The sequence below is a fragment of the Balaenoptera acutorostrata genome, chromosome 3 (assembly GCF_949987535.1).
Source record: "Balaenoptera acutorostrata chromosome 3, mBalAcu1.1, whole genome shotgun sequence".
In the NCBI taxonomy this organism is placed as follows: Eukaryota; Metazoa; Chordata; class Mammalia; order Artiodactyla; family Balaenopteridae; genus Balaenoptera; species Balaenoptera acutorostrata.
The window spans coordinates 33,751,273-33,773,136 of NC_080066.1; the positions used below are offsets into that span (position 1 = coordinate 33,751,273).

At 36.4% G+C, this 21,864-nt stretch overlaps 1 protein-coding gene across 4 annotated transcripts in view; it reads left to right on the plus strand.

Moving 5' to 3' along the window:
- ZFAND6 (zinc finger AN1-type containing 6) overlaps nt 1–21,864 on the plus strand; it is a 76,077-nt gene that overhangs the window by 8,525 nt on the left and 45,688 nt on the right. The window contains exon 1 of one of the 4 annotated variants that reach the window (XM_057544063.1): nt 1,111–1,176. The exons of the other annotated variants lie outside the window; for them this stretch is intronic. The gene's annotated coding sequence lies outside the window, so the exon portion shown is untranslated. Of the gene's footprint in view, nt 1–1,110; nt 1,177–21,864 lie in introns of those variants that run through there. 4 annotated transcript variants of the gene reach the window in all.

Here is a 21,864-nt window from a genome sequence, read left to right on the forward strand (position 1 = left end):
TACAGTTTTAATTAAAATAAACATAATAAAATACAGCAAATTTAGTAATGTACAAAGTGACTGTAGGTCTTTTTTGTTGAAAAATCAGAATCTCTGTAGTAAAAATAACATTTAACGTAACTTACTATTTTAAGAGGCGTATGTATACCCTTCAGCTGTACCTTAGGGTTTCCATGCCACGTTAAAGTAATACTTAAGTAGGGTGCAAAATAGTGTCCACCCATCTCTTAAAAAAAAATAATAATTTTTTAAAAAAACAACTTAAACCATCCCAAACTTTATACCTGAACATGTTCATTAGAACAAGTTGCCTTCTCCTTTTATAGATATCCGTTTGCAGTGGATAAGCATTATCCTTGCAAAAACTCGCAACGTCAGACCTGTAAATGTGGTAATATAGAAATAATGTTTCTGCCTCATTTTTCTTCAGTTTCAAATAGAATTATCAGTCTGATGTCACTGAAAATTTCACTCTATTCTTGTGATACTGAGAACGTAAGTATCAGTGAATTTGATAGCTTAGAAATGAAATCTTTGCATTCAGTGTTTTAGTGCTATGTATTTTCACTTAAGATGTGGTTTTATGTTTAAGTCTTAGAGAAAAGACTGTTTTGTTCTTATTAGCAAAATTTTGCAGTGGATTTTCTGTTGCCGTTTTAAAATTTTCATACAAAATGTGAACTGTATTGAAAAAGGAGTCTTGTCTTTATAAAGCATAACTTCACCTTCAGGCTCTGTAAAAAATATCAAATGATTTAGCTTAAAAGCATTGTATTTTAAACAGTTGGTCGCTGAACTGCAAATTAATGCTGCTTCTGTGAGATTTTCATTTCTGTTACTTGGTTTATTTATTTTTTACCTAGACAAAAGAGTAAGCAAATAGTATGTGATGGGAAAACTGAAACATTACCTACTGTTCCTTTAAGAAACCAGCTTATCCAGGGGGTTTTAGAGTGTTTACCTAACCTGCTAGCAAGGAAAAGTTCTTTAAAATAATGGATATTAGCCGTATCCAATCACAATTATCAGTTTCACTAACAGGGAGGAGATTTTACTCTTCAGCCACTAAAATTGGAGAAGGTGGAGCTTGGTATTCAGGTTTGGTTGCTTTGGAGTACAGCTTCAAGTGAAGTTAATCTGAGGTGAAGCAAACAGAAAATTGTGGAGGTTTTGTTGGTAGGATTTTTGTTCTAATCTTTTAATGATCCTTTATTTTACACTTTTGCTCCTTTATGCTTCTGTGTATGTCAGGTTTTGTCATTGTTGCTATTTTCTGATGCAAACTGAACATTAAAATTAAGCAGGGAAGCAGAACAAAAGGGCTGTTTGGACAGGAAATAGGTGTTCAGAGAAGCAAACTTGACTTTCTTTATCATTACTTTTAGTTCAGAATTTAAGTGTCATTAAAAAATGCTTGAATAAAAATCATCTCCAGTAACAGGCTTTTCTCTTGGATTGGATGTTTGAGGAGTCATTTGTCAGTTTTTGTAAATGACATCTTGAGGAGGTCTATTTGATATGTCATTTTCCTTAAACTTAAGATGTTATTAAGTTGCTAAAAGACATATATATGTGGTAGGGTTAAGTTGGTCCTTTTTAAAGAATTGAAATGCCAGCTGTTTTTTTTTTTATCCCCCAGTATACCTCCCCTTTTTTAAAACTTCAGTATACTTTAAATCTAGCAATATTGTTGGCATTTTTAATATGCTTATAATTTTAGTTTTGTTTTTTAAAAGATCATGGATTCATTTTATATAGAACAAGGTAAAACTTTCTCCTTCGTTCAAACTTCATTTCTTTCAAAGGTGGACATAAAGTAATTGACACCCTTTTGAAACAGGAAATGGATGGATTTCTATTTTTCAGAGGTATAGGTAGACTACCAAAACTTAAAAAAAAGTATTTATGAATCTATTGACATTTCTTACTTATGAAATAATTGTAGTATGTTTCAGTACCAGAAGTTTCCTTTAGAGGCTCTTGTCTTTATATTGTTGCTCTTTGATCGCATAGAAATTAAGGTATAGAATAATTTGAATAATCAGTATACTTGTATTTGCTATGCTGCTTCTTCCAGATCATGCAAAAGTTTTTAAATTAATGCTTTTCTGCTCTATCTATTGCATAAGCAATACTATAGTAATAATAAAATCAAGAAAAGTCACCCAGATATCCACAAGAAGATCATTGTGAGGTGGTCTTATTTTTTTCCCCCTCTTCTATTCTGCACCTTACCATATTCTTATATTTTCCCCCTCATTGTAAATAAAGGCAGTTTTATGTTTTTTCATTAAATTATATCATCTATTATTAAAATTGTTTTCATTTCATTTGCTATATAATTCTCTTAGGTTAATGGGACCTGAATTTACCTAGTCTTTTACCTGTTTTACGTTTAGATTGTTCCTAATTTTTCACCATTTTAAATGGTATTGTGTTGAACAAACCTCTTTGTGTAAATTTTAGAATACTTTCCTCTTTATTTCTTTTGGAAAAATCCCTTGGAGTGGGCTTACCTAGATCAAAGGATGTAAACACTTGCAGTAGCCAAATTGCCTTTCGAAAAGGTTATTCCAATTTATATTGCCACCAGAAGAATGTGCTTCAAAATTTCTCTAATGGGTAGCCCCCTAAGTGTTCTCATTAAAGTGTGCCTCTGAAGCTCTCTGACTTGTTGATTAGTTTTTGCCTAAACTAATAGCCTATTTTAAATTCCATTTTCTAAGATGTAGATGGATCTAAATCCATTTTCTGGACATTAAGATCAGCTGAAGGAAATTGGGAGAATTTTTACCCACTTAAGTGAGCAATTATATTTTTGTTGGTTATATTGTATGTATTGCTTCATTTAAGTAGAGGGCTTAATGTTTTACATTGGCATTGTTGTTCACGCCAGCTTTTCTCAGTACATGTTTCTTTGGTAAGCACATACCAGAAGAAGTATTTTCTTTTAAGAAAGTACATCAGAAACATTTTTTGAGAGGGGGCGGTAGTATTTGACTTAACTCTGAACAGGTATGAATAGCACATTTCCGATTTTTAAGTACAATATAGAAGCAATTAGTATGTATAGATCTAGGTTTTAAAATGATATATTACACCTTTCCAGTATTTCACAGGCTTTCAATTGAAGGCAAGATGACTACACACACGTAGTGTGTTACTTGTCCTATGTTGTTTCCGTTTGTCTTTAAGAGCATTCTCCGTTTGGCAATAACTTCTGCATTATGTATATACTCTTGCCAGCTAGTCTGTTAAATAGAATAGGCTATAACTGTTCAGGATAGGAACTTGTTAACTAATGCACCAGAATAAACTTAAAAAGTTGTTTTAAAGCAAAATTCTGTAAGACGTTTAAAAATTCTAATTTTAATTTATAAATGGGAGCTAGTGTTGTCATGGGTTAAGCTCCAACTCACTGATGGAACCAGTAGTTGAGCATGTATGTATAATCTTGAATTAAATAGTCTAGCTCATTTTGAAGTTTAAGTAATTTATTTTCTGTAAATTTTTGCTGATAAATTTAGTATCTCTAACTTTCAGAGCTAACGTTGGTATGTTGGTCACTGTGTTTGTTTCAGGGGGAAGTTTTTTGTTTTTTTTTTTTTTTCTTTTAATGCCCGTTTTGTTTTTCATGGCTTAAGAGTTTGATTTTTCCAGAACTTTGGTTTTCTTAACATTTGGAATGGAAGAGAAAAAACTTAAAAGTAATCACTTTTAATTAATGAAATAATTGTTGCAAAATACATTTTCTCTGCATTTAAATTTGCTAGATGTGTCAGAATTTTATACAGATAATCTAAATACTTTATTCATGAGTAGAACAATTGTTTGAGTTTCACCTGAATATTTAAAATTTATGTTGGTGCTTAAATATTTATATCATATTTCCTTTGTTCTGAATTTGAGAAGATGCATTTAATTTTCTTCTTAACAGATTCATCTTATTGCTGCCAGGTAGAGATGAAGGTACTTGTAAATATAACAATTTTAGTGAAAGTTATTCAAATTTGACTGTAGATTACATTTTGATGGGTACCCAACATAAAGGTTTACCTACTCTTCTAGTACTCTGGTAACATTAGAACCTTGAGAACAGATAATCTTTAATTGTTTCTCTACTGTACTAGTCTCTGGTTGCAGAACTAGGGAGTATCCTTTTTAGTACACTGGTTTCATTCGTAGTGTAGAAGCCAGTTTTCTAGAGGGAGAAGAATCTCTAAATGACCTAATATTGAGGCAAGATAACAATAGTGATAGCTCTATTTTATTCTTTTAGAATGGAGAAAAAAAGTGATCTAGAGGGGGGATATTAAATGCATTCAAAGTCTCTATTGTTTGTCTCCATTCAAGGGGAATACAGTGATTTTTCATTTTCTTAATGACATAAGGAAAAAGGTTAAGGGGCAGCAAGTTGGTAAAACTTGAAAGAGCCTAGAAACCGTGGCTTAGTAATTACAAGGTCTCTTTGTTCTGTGTAATAGGGGGACTTTACTGTTCTGCAGTGTTTTTCCTGTATGGCTTCTTTATAAAAGTAGGTAAATGTTTTAGGAGGGTTTTTTGTTTTTGTTTTTAAATAACTTAGGAATACTTATTTATTAACTGATGTGTATATTAACCTGTTTGGCTGAATCTGATTTTCTGCATTTGTATGTCATTAGGAAAAAAAAAGAACTCAAAACATTATTGTGGCTAGTAATGTTATGGTAGAAGGGAACAGATCCATCTATCTCTCTATACCTTTTTTTTCCCTCCCCAAATAAGCATCTTGGGTACTTCCCCTACTCCCATGTTTTTTGTTTGTTTGTTTGTTTTGTTTTTTGGTCAGTACTTGATTTCTTAGCAAAATTTAGCACTACTGACTACTCTTCTTGAAACTCCTCCCATAAGTTTAATGATATGCCTGGGCTTCCTTCTGTTTGTGATCTCTGTCCTTGCAAATGTTTCCTCTTTACAACCATTAAGTATTGGAATTTTGTAGGATTCTGACCTTAACATTCTTCTCTCTATGTATACTTTTTGGGTAATCTCCAGTCCCATATCTTCAGTTAATATCCTGTATATATTAACAATTCTGAGATTGGTATCATAAATCGTTTTTTTGTTTGCACTTGAGACCCCTGTTCACCCAGCTCATGAATGTTTCTTCCATACCTGTGTTAAACTCAACAAAGCTGAACTTATCTGCTTATTTTGTCCTTCCCAGCAGTGTCCCTCAAGCCCTTTTTTCCCTCCTCTCACAATAGGTGGGTATTACTATCCATGCTAGAACCCAGGTGTCATTCTGATTCTTCCTTTTCTTCATCCCCAGTTAGCCACAACTTCCTATTGATTTTAAACCCATAGTAACTCTAGGATCCATCCTTCTTTTTCTTCACCATCTTAGCAAATGTCATGCTATGGTTTCTCAGATTACTAAAACAGCATCCTGACTGATCTTCACTTCCAGTTTTGGCTCTCTATAATACATTCTTCACTATGCATTTACATCTGTCTATCTGCTTAAAATTCTTTAGTGATTTCTTATTGCCCTTTGAACTTTCTTAACTACCAGCTAATTCTGTGCTAAGCATTCTCTCAGGTAGTCACCAAACAATCTTAAGAGGGGAAGTATTGTTACCTTCATTTAACAAGTGAGATGATTTAATGAGAACCTACTGTATAGCACAGGGAACTCTACTCAGTGCTCTGTGGTGATCTAAATGTGAAGGAAATCCAAAAAAGAGGGAGTATATGTATACGTATAGTTGATTCACTCTGCTGTTATGTAGAAACTAACACAACATTGTAAAGCAACTATACTCCAAAAAAAATTAATTAAAAACACAAGTGAGATGATTTAGAAATGCTTGCTGATTTGTCCAGGGTTGCGTTAGCTGGTGAGTGGCTAGCGTACTTTGAACTGAAGTTTGCCACAATAAAGTCCTTCCTCTTAACCACCCAGCCATGTGCCTTACTGAGCTAACCCCTACTTACTTCTCCATCTTCTTTTTTCCCCACACCATTCGGAACTATTTGCAGTCCCTCCTTCTAAGACATACTCAAAACTTGTTGCCTGAAGGACTTCCCTGGCCATCCAGTGGTTAGGGCTCTGCACTTCCACTGCAGGGGACACAGGTTCGATCTCTGATTTGGGGAAGTAAGATCCCGCACGCTGCTCGGTGCGACCTAAAAAACAACAACTTGTTGCCTGAGCCTAAAGGTGCTTTAAGGAAAACAAACATTTTCAAAGAAGAATTTCTGACAATTTTTTGGAACACTCCAAAAAGATACGACATTTTAGCATCCCTAGAATGTAAGAAAGTAAAAGAATGAGACATAGGAAAAATAAAAGTAGTTTTCCATATGGGGTTAGTTTTGAATTTCAAAGCTGTTGAGTTCCTCACATTTAATAAAAGCTTGAGACCTAGTTGTGCAAGAGGAAGATTAGGGAAAGTGTGAAAGCACTTTATCTGAGCTATTTGAAATGTTAATGACCTCCTTAAATAGCTGTTAGCCAGGACGTTGTGTTCATTTTTTCATCCAGGTGTGTAAAGAATCTACCTGTGAACACAAATCATGAGGTACTGAGTAACTTATAGGTAGGGAAGTAGTCTCCATATATTTGTTTATATATCAAGTATATCATCAAAAAAGTTAAATACTGCAGCTAATCTTGCCTAGAAAGAAAATTGAGATAAACTGAGAAATAGTTGACTTGGAATCATTTTCATTTCAAGTATTTTCTTTCTTTCCTCTCTCTCTCTCCACAATTTCCCTCCAACATATTTTAAGGCAAAAGGACCTCCCCTGGACCAAAAAACCCCAAGAACCTTTTAAATCTATAGTTTTTAAAGAAACTTGGTGTTAAAAGAAAAAGAGCAAGTAGATAGAGCTTTTGTAAATATAGGTAAATATTAGTCTCTTTGAAGGGTTTGATTTCTTAACTATAGTTGGGAATTAATGTAATTATAAATTTTTAATAAAAATCCATGGTTGCCCATTATAAAAGCAGAAGTTTTTGGTTTTACCATTAAAGTATTTTAGAAGTGGAAAATGCCATACTACTCTCAAGTTTTAATTTGGTATATTTTACTATCCAGAGTAATCTTTTGCTTTTTTTTAAATAATAAAATTGTCAACTAACAGCTCATTTAATAGATGTTAAATGTTCTAATACATTCATATAATAATAATAAAAAAACAGAAGAAATTTGAAAATAATATATTATTTAGCTTTGATAAATAAGAATACACAGTCATTTCTCTTAAATGTTTAGATAATTACTTAAAATACATAATGTACCCCTTCTGAATGAGAACCAAATCCTGATAGCTATAGAACTTATAAAATACATTCACTTTTAGTAGGAAAAATAAGTCTTGGCAGATTAAAGTGGAAACCTACACTGAAAAGGTCTCGTTAATTGCCTAAAATAATTGTTTCAGTAAGCCAATTCTTAGTGAGCTGTATGCATAGAGGCTAGTCAGGTTGTCAAATCCAGTTGACTAGTCAGGTGAGTTTATTTTTTTTTTTTTTTTAATTTTAATTTTTATTTATTTATTTATTTATTTATTTTATTTTTGGCTGTGCTGGGTCTTCGGTTCGTGCGAGGGCTTTCTCTAGCTGCGGCAAGTGGGGGCCACTCTTCATCGCGGCGCGGGGACCGCTCTTCATCGCGGTGCGCGGGCCCTTCACTATCGCGGCCCCTCCCGCTGCGGGGCACAGGCTCCAGACGCGCAGGCTCAGTACTCGTGGCTCACGGGCTTAGTTGCTCCGCGGCATGTGGGATCTTCCCAGACCAGGGCTCGAACCCGTGTCCCCTGCATTGGCAGGCAGATTCTCAACCACTGCGCCACCAGGGAAGCCCCCCAGGTGAGTTTATAAAGTGGTAAAAGACTGGTTCTTTTCTGAAGGATTTGTATCTTATAAGTCAGTATTGTATATTACTGAGTGCCAAATTGTGGTTTGTTAAAAATGATTGCTGTAGGAGACAGAGTCAAGATGGCATACTAGGAGGATGCAGAATTTGTGTCTCCTCACAACTAGGGCACCTACCAGGCACCGGTGGGGGGACCATGGGCACCTAAGGGGATGGGAGGAACCCCCAGTGACTGGCTTGCGGGATCTTGGTTCCCAGGCCGGAGGTTGGGCCCGAGCTCCTGTGGTGGGAGGTCCAAGTCCAAACGGCTGTACTAACAAGAGAACCTCAGACCCCAGGGAATATCAGTCGCAGTGAGGCCTCCCAGAGGTCCTTATTTCAGCACCAAGACCCAGCTCTATCCAACTGTCTGCAAACTCCAGTGCTGGACATCTCAGGCCAAACAACCAGTGAGACAGGAATACAGCACTACCCATTTAAAAAAAAAAAGCAAAAGAAATGACCAAAAAAATTGTTACACACAATGGAACAAGGTAAAAATCTACAAGACCAAATAAATGAATAAATAGGCAACCTACCTGAAAAAGAATTCAGAGTAATGATAGTAAAGATGATCCAAAATCTCAGAAACAGAATGGAGAAAATACAAGAAACATTTAACAAGGATCTAGGAGAACTAAAGAACAAACAAACAGTGATGAACAACACAATTACTGAAATTAAAAATACTCTAGAAGGAATCAATAACAGAATAACTGAGGCAAAAGACCGGATAAGTGAGCTGGAAGATAAAATGGTGGAAATAACTGCCAGGGAGCGGAATAAAGAAAAATGAATGAAAAGAATTGAGGGCAGTCTCAGAGACCCCTGGGACTACATTAAATGCACCAACATTCAAATTATAGGGGTCCCAGAAGAAGAAGATAAAAAGAGAGGGTCTGGTCTGAGAAAATATTTGAAAAGATTATAGTCGAAAACTTCCCTAATACAGGAAAGGAAATAGTCAAGTCCACAGAGAGTACCATACAGGATAAACCCAAAGAGAAACACGCCAAGACACATATTAAATTATCAAAAATTAAATACAAAGAAAAAATACTGAAAGCAGCAAGGGAAAAGGAACAAATAACATACAAGGGAATCACCATAAGGTTAACAGCTGATTTTTCAGCAGAAACTCTGCAAGCCAGAAGGGAATGGCAGGACATATTTAAAGTGATGAAAGGGGAAAACCTACAACCAAGATTACTCTACCCAGCAAGGATCTCATTCCGATTCGACGGAGAAATCAAAAGCTTTATAGACAAGCAAAAGCTAAGAGAATTCAGCACCACCAAACCAGCTTTACAACAAATCCTAAAGGAACTTCTCTAAGTGGGAAACACAAGAGAAGAAAAAGACCAACAAAAACAAACCCAAATCAGTTAAGAAAATGGTAATAGGAGCATACATATCGATAATCACCTTGAGTGTAAATGTAAACGTATTAAATGCTCCAACCAAAAGACACAGACTGGCTGAATGGATACAAAAACAAGACCCTTATATATGCTGTCTACAGGAAACCCACTTCAGACCTGGGAACACATACAGACTGAAAGTGAGGGGATAGAAAAAGATACTCCATGCAAATGGAAATCACAAGAAAGCTGGAGTAGCAATACTCATATCAGCTAAAATAGACTTTAAAATAAAGACTATTACAACATATAAGGTAGGACAATACATAATGATTAAGGGATCAATCCAAGAAGAAAACACAACAATTATAAATATTTATGCACCCAACACAGGAGCACCTCGATACATAAGGCAAATGCTAACATCCATAAAAGGAGAAATTGACAGTAACACAATAATAGTAGGGGAATTTAACACCCCACTTAACACCAATAAACAGATCATCCAGACAGAATATAAATAAGGAAACAAGCTTTAAATGACACAATAGACCAGATGCACTAAATTGATGTTTTTAGGACATTCCACCCGAAAACAGAAGAATACACTTTCTTCTCAAGTGTTCATGGAACATTCTGCAGGACAGAGACCCATATCTTGGGTCACAAATCAAGCCTTGGTAAATTTAAGAAAACTGAAATCGTATCAAGTATCTTTTCCGACCACAGTGCTGGAGACTAGATAATCAGTTACAAGAAAAAAACTATAAAAAATACAAACACATGGAGGTTAAACAATATGCTACTAAATAACCAAGAGCTCACTGAAGGAATCAAAGAAGAAATCAAAAAATACCTAGAAACAAATACAGTGAAAACACGACGACCCAAAACCTATGGGATGCAGCAAAAGCAGTTCTAAGAGGGAAGTTCATAGCAATACAATCCTACCTCAAGAAACAAGAAACATCTGAAACAACCTAGCCTTACACCTAAAGCAATTAGAGAAAGAAGAACAAAAAAATAACCCCGAACTTAGCAGAAGGAAAAAAATGATAAAGATTAGATCAGAAATAAATGAAAAAGAAATGACGGAAACAGTAGCAAAGAACGATAAAACTAAAAGCTGATTCTTTGAGACGATAAACAAAATTGGTAAATCATTAGCCAGACTCATCAAGAAAAAAAGAAGACTCAAATCAACAGAATTAGAAATGAAAAAGAAGTAACAACTGACACTGCAGAAATATAAAGGATCATGAGAGATTACTACCAGCAACTCTATGCCAATAAAAGGGACAACCTGGAAGAAATGGACAAATTCTTAGAAAAGCACAACCTTCCGAGACGGAACCAGGAAGAAATAGAAACTATAAACAAACCAATCACAAGCACTGAAATAGAAACTGTGATTAAAAATCTTCCAACAAACAAAAGCCCAGGACCAGATGGCTTCACAGGCGAATTCTGTCAAACATTTAGAGAAGAGCTAACACCTATCCTTCTCAAACTCTTCCAAAATATTGCAGAGGGAGGAACACTCCCAAACTCATTCTACGAGGCCACCATCACCCTGATACCAAAACCAGACAAACATGTCACAAAGAAAGAAAACTACAGGCCAATATCACTGATGAACATAGATGCAAAATTCCTCAACAAAATACTAGCAAACAGACTCCAAGAGCACATTAAAAGGATCATACACTATGATCAAGTGGGGTTTATTCCAGGAATGCAAGGATTCTTCAATATATGCAAATCAATCAACATGATACACCATATTAATTGAAGGAGAAAAACCATATGATCATCTCAATAGATGGAGAGAAAGCTTTCGACAAAATTCAACACCCATTTATGATAAAAACCTAGAAAGTAGGCATAGAGGGAACTTTCCTCAACATATTAAAGGCCATATAGGACAACCCCACAGCCAACATTGTTCTCAATGGTGAACAACTGACTAAGATCAGGAACAAGACAAGGTTGTCCACTGTCACCACTATTATTCAAAATAGTTTTGGAAGTTTTAGCCACAGCAATCAGAGAAGAAAAAGAAATAAAAGGAATCTGAATCGGAAAAGAAGAAGTAAAACTGTCACTGTTTGCAGATGACATGATACTGTATATAGAGAATCTTGAAGATGCTACCAGAAAACTACTAGAGCTAATCAGTGAATTTGGTAGAGTAGCAGGATACAAAATTAATGCACAGAAATCTCTTGCATTCCTATACACTAATGATCAAAAATCTGAAAGAGAAATTAAGGAAACACTTCCATTTACCATTGCAACAAAAAGAATAAAATATCTAGGAATAAACCTACTTAAAGAGAAAAAAGACCTGTATGCAGAAAACCATAAGACGCTGATGAAAAAAATTAAAGACGATACAAACAGATGGAGAGATATACTATGTTCTTGGATTGGAAGAATCAACATTGTGAAGACGACTATACTACCCAGATTCAGTGCAATCCCTATCAAACTACCAATGGCATTTTTCACATAACTAGAACAAAAAATTGCACAACTTGTATGGAAACACAAAAGACCCCGAATAGCTGACACAATCTTGAGAAAGAAAAACTGAGCTGGAGGAATCAGGCTCCCTGACTTCAGACTATACTACAAAGCTACAGTAATCAAGACAGTATGGTACTGGCACAAAAACAGAAATATAGATCAATGGAACAGGATAGAAAGCCCAGAGATAAACCCACACACTTAGGGTCACCTTATCTTTGATAAAGGAGGCAAGAATATATAGCGGAGAAAAGACAGCCTCTTCAATAAGTGGTGCTGGGAAAACTGGACAGCTACATGTAGAAGAATGAAGTTAGAACACTTCCTAACACCATGCATAAAAATAAACTCAAAATGGATTAAAGACCTAAATGTAAGGCCAGGCACTATAAAACTCTTAGAGGAAAACATAGGCAGAGCACGCTGACATAAATCACAGCAAGATCCGTTTTGACCCACCTCCTAGAGAAAGGGAAATGAAAACAAAAATAAACAAATGGGATCTAATGAAACTTAAAAGGTTTTGCACAGTCAAGGAAACCATAAACAAGACGAAAAGACAACCCTCAGAGTGGGAGAAAATATTTGCATACGAAGCAACTGACAAAAGATTGTCTCCAAAATATACAAGCAGCTCATGCAGCTCAGTATCAAAAAGACAAACAACTCAATCCAAAAATGGGCAGAAGACCTAAACAGACATTTCTCCAAAGAAGATACACAGATTGCCAACAAACACATGAAAGGATTCTCAACATCACTAATCATTAGAGAAATGCCAATTAAAACTGCAATGAGGTATCACCTCACACCAGTCAGAATGCCCATCATCAAAAACTCTACAAACAATAAATGCTGGAGAGGGTGTGGAGAAAAGGGAACCCTCTTGCACTGTTGTAAATTGATACAGCCACTATGGAGAACAGTATGGAGGTTCCTTAGAAAACTAAAAATAGAACTACCATATGACCCAGCAATTCCGCTACTGGGCATATACCCTGAGAAAACCATAATTCAAAAGGAGTCATGTACCACAATGTTCACTACAACACTATTTACAATAGCCAGGACAAGGAAGCAACCTAAGTGTCCATCGACAGATGAATGGATAAAGAAGATGTGGCACATATATACAATGGAATATTACTCAGCCATAAAAAGAAACGAAATTGAGTTATTTGTAGTGAGGTGGATGGACCTAGAGTCTGTCATACAGAGTGAAGTAAGTCAGAAAGAGAAAAATGAATACCATATGCGAACACAAATATATGGAATCTAAAAAAAGAAAAATGGCTCTGATGAACCTATGGGCAGGACAGGAATAAAGACACACATAGAGAATGGACTTGAGGACATGGGGAGTGGGAAGGGTAAGCTGGGACGAAGTGAGAGTAGCACTGACCTATATACACTACCAAATGTAAAATAGCTAGTGGGAAGCAGCTGCATGGCACAGCAAGATCAGCTCGGTGCTTTGCGACCACCTAGAGGGGTGGGATAGGGAGGGTGGGAGGGAGACGCAAGAGGGAGGGATATGGCGATATACATATGCATATAGCTGATTTACTTTGTTATACAGCAGAAACTAACACAACACCATAAAGCAATTATACTCCAATAACTATGTTTAAGAAAAAAATGTTGAAGGTTATATATGTTTGAGTCTGCCCAGGTGATGCAGTGCTGCTACCAACTTTTTAAAATTTTTATTTAATTTTTTTTTTGGATATAGAGCAAAAGCTTTAATTCTGTTCACCTGAAAAGGGACAACCCCAAAATGGTAAAGCAGAAAGAGTAATAGAGGGACATGCTCCCATCCACATTTTCCTGGTTCAGTAGGTTCTGTGTAATTTTCCAGTTGCCCAGGAAGCTCCAACTTCATGGGATTCTTCAGGTGATGAAGAGGCATGGAAAATACACTCTGGATGTGAGAAGGACGTGACTGTGAGCAGTGGTGAACTATTGAAAGCTTCTGTGCAGAGAAGTGGTGACAACAATGTTAAAGAGGATTAATTTAATAATTACAACACATATACTGAACACTATCAGAGTTTAACTTTTTTTTTAATTTTTAAGAGCAGTTTTAGGTTCACAGCAAAATTAAGAGGAAGGTACAGAGATTTCCTGTGTATGACCTGTGTCCCCACACATGCATAGCCTACCCCATTATCAGCATTCCTCACTGGAATGGTACATTTGTTAAAATTGATGAACCTGCATTGACACATCATTATCACCCAAAGCCCATAGTTTACTTTAGAGTTCACTCGTGGTGTTATATATTCTGTAGATTTGGGCAAACATACAAGGAGATTTATGCATCATTATAGTATCATAAGAGTATTTTCACTGCCCTAAAAATCCTTTATATTCCTCTTGTTTAACCCTTCCCTCTCCTCCTCTGCCCCTGACAACACTGGTCTTTTTACTGTCTCCAAAGTTTTACCTTTTTTAGGATGTCATATAGCTGGAAGCACACCATATGTATCATTTTCAGTTTGGCTTTTTCTCTTAGTAATACGCATTTAAGCTTCCTTCATGTCTTTTCATGGCTTGCTATCTTATTTCTTTTTGGGACTGAATAATATTCCATTGTGTGGTTGTACCACAATGTATTAATCCATTTCCCTACTGAAAGACATCTCAGTTGCTTCAGATACTTAACTCTTCACAGAATATTCCTTTGTCACCTGCCCTAACTGAAGCTTTCCCAAAGACTGCCACTTTCCTTTGGTCTTCTCAAGCGGTGGCTGTTGATTCTTGTTAAAAGGGGAGTGAGGTCTGTGTTTTCTAACTCCCTTTGTCAAACCATTGCTCTTCCAAGGAGAAATCCTGTGATCCTTCTAATATGACTGCTTCTCCTGTCCATTATCTTATCTATATCATCTTCATGTTTATTGAGGATTTTGGCACCTGGTTGAAGTTCTTTTTTCTCCTGTTTAGCCATCCAAGTGACTTTCCACTTCTATGAATTCAGGGATTTTGGTTTTTTTAATGTATTCTTTTATCCTCAGTGCCTAGAACAGTGGGTGGCGCATAAATGTGCTCACTTAATATTTATTGAATAAATAAACTTTTAATAAATAAATTTTTAAAAACTTCCTGACTTCTGTCTCCACAGAGCTTTAGCAATCTATTCCAAAGACCAAGCCTGAGACCTTATCGCTGCTTGAAACAATTCCACCCCAGAAATTTTTTTCTGAGTATAGAAGTATAATACATGATAATTACTAAAAATTTAGTAAATAAATAGAAAAAAAAATCACTCATAATCTAGCTGTCTAGAGATGAAAATGGATATTTTGCCTATATCTTTCTAGCCTTTTTTTCCTCTACACATATGTTTTAAATTTTTTGAAATGAGGAGTCATAATGCAAATACTGTTTAAAAAACCCAGATGTTTTATGTGTGTGTAATTTTAGGGTTTATTGTGAAATCTTTCCATGTAATTATTCTTTATTCACTCAAAGCATATTAATGCCTGCTCTGTGCTAGGCAGTGTGCCAGTTGCTAAAGATACAACATTAAAGGAAACAGCCCCTGCGCTAAAGATGCTTACATAAATCTCCTAAGTGATGACATCATTGTCAATGGCTCCGTAGTGTTCTGTTGTATGAAGTACCATAGTTTGTTTAACCAACCCTCTATCCTTTTTGCTTAGGGAGTAATTTTTTTTTACTCTGAGAAACAGTGCTGCCGTGAGTATGTCCTTAGGATAAATTCATAGAAGTGGAATCTTGGGTCAAAGTGTACATGCGTTTTTAAGTTGTTCTGGGGAAAAGTTGTACTACTTTATATTCTCACCAAGAAAATATGTATTGGGTTGGCCAAAGAGTGCTTTCGGTTTTTAAGTAAAAATAAAAGACACATTTTTCATTTTCACCAAGAGCCTCATTGAACAACATATTCACCCTTTTGTTCCACTGCCTTCTGCCATTTTTCAGGCAACTTCATAATTCCATCTTCCCAAAACTTTTTATCTTTTTGAGCAAGCAACTGTTCCAGGTGCCCTTTATAGTCTTCCAGGAAATTGAAATTTTTCCATTAAGAGAATTTTGTAAAGACCTAAATAAATGGAAATCTGAAGGTGTAATGTCTGGTGAATATGACAGATGAATCAGAACTTACCAGCCAAGCTGTAACAGTTTTTGCCTGGTCATCAAAGAAACATGCAGTCTTGGGTTATCTTGATGGAAGATTATGCGTTTTTTGTTGACTAATTCTGGACACTTTTCGTCGAGTGCCGCTTTCAGTTGGTCTAATTGGGAGCAGTACTTGTTGGAATTAATCGTTTGGTTTTCCAGAAGGAGCTCATAATAGAGGACTCCTTTCCAATCCCACCATATGCACAACATCACCTTCTTCAGATGAAGACCAGCCTTTGGTGTGGTTGGTGGTGGTTCATTTCACTTGTCCCACGATCTCTTCCGTTCCACATTATTGTACAGTATCCACTTTTCTTCGCCCGTCACAATTTAAAAACAGATCGTTTTCATTACATTTAAGTAGAGAATTGCATGCAGAAGTATGGTCAAGAAGGTTTTTTTTGCTTAACTTACGTGGAACTCAAACATCAAAGCAATCAACATAACCAAGCTGGTGCAAATGATTTTCAACGCTTGATTTGGATATTTTGAGTATGTTGGCTATGGTCCTGCGTGGTATAACGTTGATTGTCCTGAATTAATGTCTCGATTTAATCGCTATCAACTTCAGCTGGTCTACCCGACCGTGGAGCATTGTCCAGCAAGAAATCTCCAGCACTTCACAAACCACTTTTGACACATTAGATCAGTTAAAGCACCTTCTCCGTACACTGCACAAATCTATTTTTGCAATTCAGTTGCGTTTTTACCTTTCTTGAAATAATAAAGCATATGCTGAAAATGTTGCTTTTTTTCTTCCATCTTTAATGTTAAAATGGCTACACAAAAATTCACCAATTTTGGTAAGTTTTTTTAATGCATGCTGATATGACAGCTGTCACATGCAATCTAACAAAATTGTTTTGAATGAAGTTAAAGACAACTAAGTGCTACTAGAGCCATCTTACAGAAAAAACCGAATGAACGTTTTGACCAACCCAATAAAAGCTAGTTTAACTGCGTAATAAACCAGTAGGTATGTTCATTTTTGAGTGATTGCCAATTTGGTGAGTAAAATTTTTTTCTTTATTGGGGTGTAATTTCCATACCATAAAATTCACCCATTTAATAAGTGTTCAGTAATTTTTAATAAATTTACAGAGTTGTGTAATTACTACCACACTGCAGTTTTAGAACATTTCCATCACTCCAAAAAGATCCCTTGAGTCTGTTTTTAAACAGGACTCATTTCCATCACCAGTCCTGGGTATCCAGCCAATAGTCTGCTTCTCTATCTCTGTAGATTTGCTCTTTCTCAGCATTTCATATAAATGGGAATCATAAAATACATGGTCTTTTGAGTTTGGCTTCTTTAACCTAGGATGTTTTTGAGGTATATCCATCTATCATTAGCTTCGTCCTTTTCTTTTTTTTTCCTTCCATATTTATAATTAGCTTGGTCCTTTTTTTTCTTTTCTATTTCCTTTTTTTTCCCCCTTTTCTTTCTTTTTTTCTTTAAGTGGAATTAAACAGCATTTATCCTTTTGTGTCTGGCTCATTTCACTTAGCATAATGTCTTCAGGGTTCATTTTGTAGCATATATGAGAATTTCACTCCTTTTCAAGGCTAAATAATATTCCATTGTATGTATATATGTCACATTTTGTTTATCCATTCATCCATCCATGGACATGGTGTTGTTTCTACCTTTTGGCTATTGTGAGTAATGGTGGTATAAACATTAGTATATAAATATCTGTTCTAGTTCTTGCTTTCAAATCTTTTGGGTATATGCCCAGAAGTGGAATTGCTGGATCATAGCAGTCCTATATTTAGCTTTTTGAGGAACTGCCAAGCTGTTTTCCATAGAGGCTGCACCATTTTACATTCCCACCACCAACGCACGAAGGTTCCAATTACTTCACATCCTTGCCAAAACGTACTGACTTTTTGAGAATAGCCATCTTAATGATATGAAGTGGTATCTCATTCTGGTTTTGATTTGCATTTCTTAATGATTAGTGATATTGAGCCACTTTTCATGTGCTTATGGGCCATGCTTGGGTGTACCTTCTTTGGGGATATGTCTATTCAAGTCCTTTGCCCATTTTTGGATTAGTTTGTTTGGATTAGGTTGTTCGTTGAGTTGTAGGAGTTCTTTATATATTCTAGGTATTAATTGCCTATCAGATAAATCATTTGCAAATATTTTCTCCCATTCTGTGGGTTGTCTTTTTACTCTGTTGATAGTGCCCTTTGATGCACAAAATTTTACAGTTTTGATAATGTCCAAATTATGTTTTTCCTTTTTTTGCTTGTGCTTTAGGTATCATATCCAGGAAATCATTGCCAAATTCAGTGTTTATATCTTTTGCCATATGTTTTCTCCTAGGAGTTTTGTAGTTTTAGCTCTTATGTTTAGGTCTTTGATCCATTTTCAGTTAATTTTTGCATGTGGTATAAGGTAAAGGGTTCAGCTTCATTCTTTTGCGTGGATATCCTATTTTCCTGGCACTGTTTGTTGAAAAGACTGTCCTTTCTCCATTGAATTGTCTTGGCTTAATCACTTCTTATTGCCAAATAGTATTCATTGTGTAGATATATACCATATTGTATATCCATTTACCAGTTGATGGACATTTGGATTGTTTCCAGTTTTTGGCTAGTCTGAATAATGCTGCTGTGAACATTTACATATAAGTTTTTGTGTGGCATACATTTTTGTTTCTCTTAGGTAGAAACCTAAAACGAATTATTGGGTCATGTGATAACTGCATGTTTATAGGAAATGGCTAAACTGTTTCCCTAAGTTTCTGTGTCTTTCACATTCCTACCAGTAATGCATGAGTTTTTCACTTTACCCTCACCAACACTTAGTATATATAGTAAGTCTTTTTAAATTTAACCATTCTAGTAGATGTGGAGTGGCATTTCATTGTGGGGTTAACTTGCATTTCTTAAATGACGAATAAATAATGTTGAATGCTAATCTATTTTTCTGGCTGTAGCCTCCTGTCATTCCAATTCTCGCTCTCTTTTTCCCACCACACTTAGTCTTAAGCTTGATTAAGACCTCCACTTTCAACACCTGTTGTTTCTTCTTTTCCTTAGCTTCAGTTCCCTCGTCAATCACTTTTCTTCCCAGTATTCTTAGCTTCTAGTCTTGGAGCAGTTCTACCGTTTATATACTCTGCTTTTAAAACTAAGCTGCTGAATGCTACCAGAGAAAGTCACAGAATTTTATGTTTTGATACCACTGTGAGTTTTTCTGTAACTTTTAAAATTTATTTATTTATTTATTTTATTTATTTTATTTTTGGCTGCGTTGGGTCTTTGTTGCTGCGCGCAGGCTTTTCTCCACTTGCGGCGAGCGGGGGCTACCCCTTGCTGCGGTTTGCGGGCTTCTCGCTGCGGTTTGCGGGCTTCTTGTGGTGGTCTCTCGTTGCGGAGCACGGGCTCTAGGCGTGCAGGCCTCAGCAGCCGCAGCACATGGGCTCAGTTGTTGTGGCTCGCGGGCTCCAGAGTACAGGCTCAGTAGTTATGGCACACAGGCCCAGTTGCTCCGCGGCATGTGGGATCCTCCCAGAGGAGGGCTTGAACCCGTGTTGCCTGCATTGGCAGACGGATTCCTAACCACTGCGCCACCAGGAAAGCCCTTTCTATAACTTTTTATTTTGATTTAGTTTCATATAGAAGTTGCATAAACATTACAAAGAACTCCCATTCCCTTTTCCTAGGTTATCAATTGTTACACTTTGTCCCATCTGCTTTATCATATTCTCTCTGTCTTCTGTGTGTGTGTGTGTGTGTGTGTGTGTGTGTGTGTGTGTACAAATACAGGCACATTATTTTTTTCTGAATCATTTGAGAGTTAAGCTGGAGACTCAGGTTATATAGCTATTAAGTGGTAAAGCAGGGATTTAAATTCAGATCTTTTTTTGGTCTCCCTTGTATCTGGCACATACTTGGTGCTCTGGGAATGCTTCTTGAATTGACCAGTGATACAACTCACCTGTTAGAATCTATATCGTGTCTCTTCTTGGGGTTTTAGCATGTATAGGTGCGTGGGCTTTGAAGTCAGAATCGCTGGATTCAAATCCTTGCTTTACCACTTACTAGCTGTTTGACCTGAGCAAGTTCCATAATCTCACTAAGCCTCAGTTCCCTCATTTCTAAAATGGAGGTGATAATAGTCCTACTATTATTGTGAATATTAGAGGAGACAATGCAGGTAAAGAATTTATCATGGACTCTCTCATTTCTGTTCTTACCTTGTCCTACTACTCTGATTTAACTACTAGCTTCTCTTAGTTTGTCCTGCCCCATGATTTTTTAACTGACAGAGTTGATGAGACATCTAAGTGAATTTCTAGGCAGTTAGCAAAAAGAGAACTCTGGAGAAAGTTCTAGGCTAGAGTCATACTTGGAAGACATTTACTCAGACCTGCTAGTTAGAGCTTTGAAACTTGAACTTTGTAGATAAAAAGACAAATAGCAGGTGATGAGATATTGAGATATAGGTCCAGGAGCCATACATCTTTGGACATAACAGTTTTTAAGTATTTTTTAATTGGCTTCTAAACTTTTGAAATATTTCAGAAATATCAACTTTTTGACATCCATAAAATACAGTCACATACTTGGAAGCAGTACAGAAATTTGAGGTACCGTGATGTTTCTGCCCCTTTTCTACACCCTCTCCAAAGGTACATGTTTTTTTCAATAAAATATTCTATCTTGTTAGATCACATGTCCTAGGTTTTGATTCAGAAGATAATGGTCATCATAGGTCATCATAGGTGTGACCCCATTTGACAAGTAGGAGGAAAAGAAATCATCAAAGGAATTAATTCCAAAGTAAGATTTCATTAATGTTATATTGGTTTTTTTGTTTTGTTTTGTTTTTTTTTTTACTGCGCAGTCATCCTTTATTTTTTTTTTCACATCTTTATTGGAGTATAATTGCTTTACAATGTTGTGTTAGTTTCTGCTGTATAACAAAGTGAATCAGCTATATGTATACATATATCCCCATATCCCCTCCCTCTTGGGTCTCCCTCCCATCCTCCCAATCCCACCCCTCTAGGTGGTCACAGAGCACCAAGCTGATCTTACTGTGCTGTGCAGCTGCTTCCCACTAGCTGTTTCACATTTGGTAGTGTATATATGTCCGTGCCACTCTCACTTCGTCCCAGCTTACCCTTCCCCGCCCCATGACCTTAAGTCCATTTTCTACATCTACGTCTTTATTTCTGTCCTGTCCCTAGGTTCTTCAGAAACTTGTGTGTGTGTTTTTTTAGATTCCATATATATGTGTTAGCATACGGTATTTGTTTTTCTCTTTCTGACTTACTTCACTCTGTATGACAGATTCTAGGTCCATCCACCTCACTACAAATAACTCAGTTTCATTTCTTTTTATGGCTGAGTAATATTCCATTGTATATATGTGCCACATCTTCTTTATCCATTCATCTGTCGATGGACACTTAGGTTGCTTCCATGTCCTGGCTATTGTAAACAGAGCTGCAATGAACATTGTGGTACATGACTCTTTTTTTTTTTTTTTTTTTAAAGTGAGGTGGAATAGCTGCTTTTTTTTTAAAGTATTTGTTAATTTATTTATTTATGGCTGTGTTGGGTCTTCGTTTCTGTGCGAGGGCTTTCTCTAGTTGCGGCAAGCGGGGGCCACTCTTCATCGCAGTGCGCGGGCCTCTCACTATCGTGGCCTCTCTTGTTGCGGAGCACAGGCTCCAGACGCGCAGGCTCAGTAATTGTGGCTCACGGGCTTAGTTGCTCCACGGCATGTGGGATCTTCCCAGACCAGGGCTCGAACCCGTGTCCCCTGCATTGGCAGGCAGATTCTCAACCACTGCGCCACCAGGGAAGCCCTACATGACTCTTTTTGAATTTGTATTGTTTTTTAAGTCAGTAAGATGTCAGTAACTATTCGTTAGTTGCTTTATTTATCAGAGGAAATGGGGCAA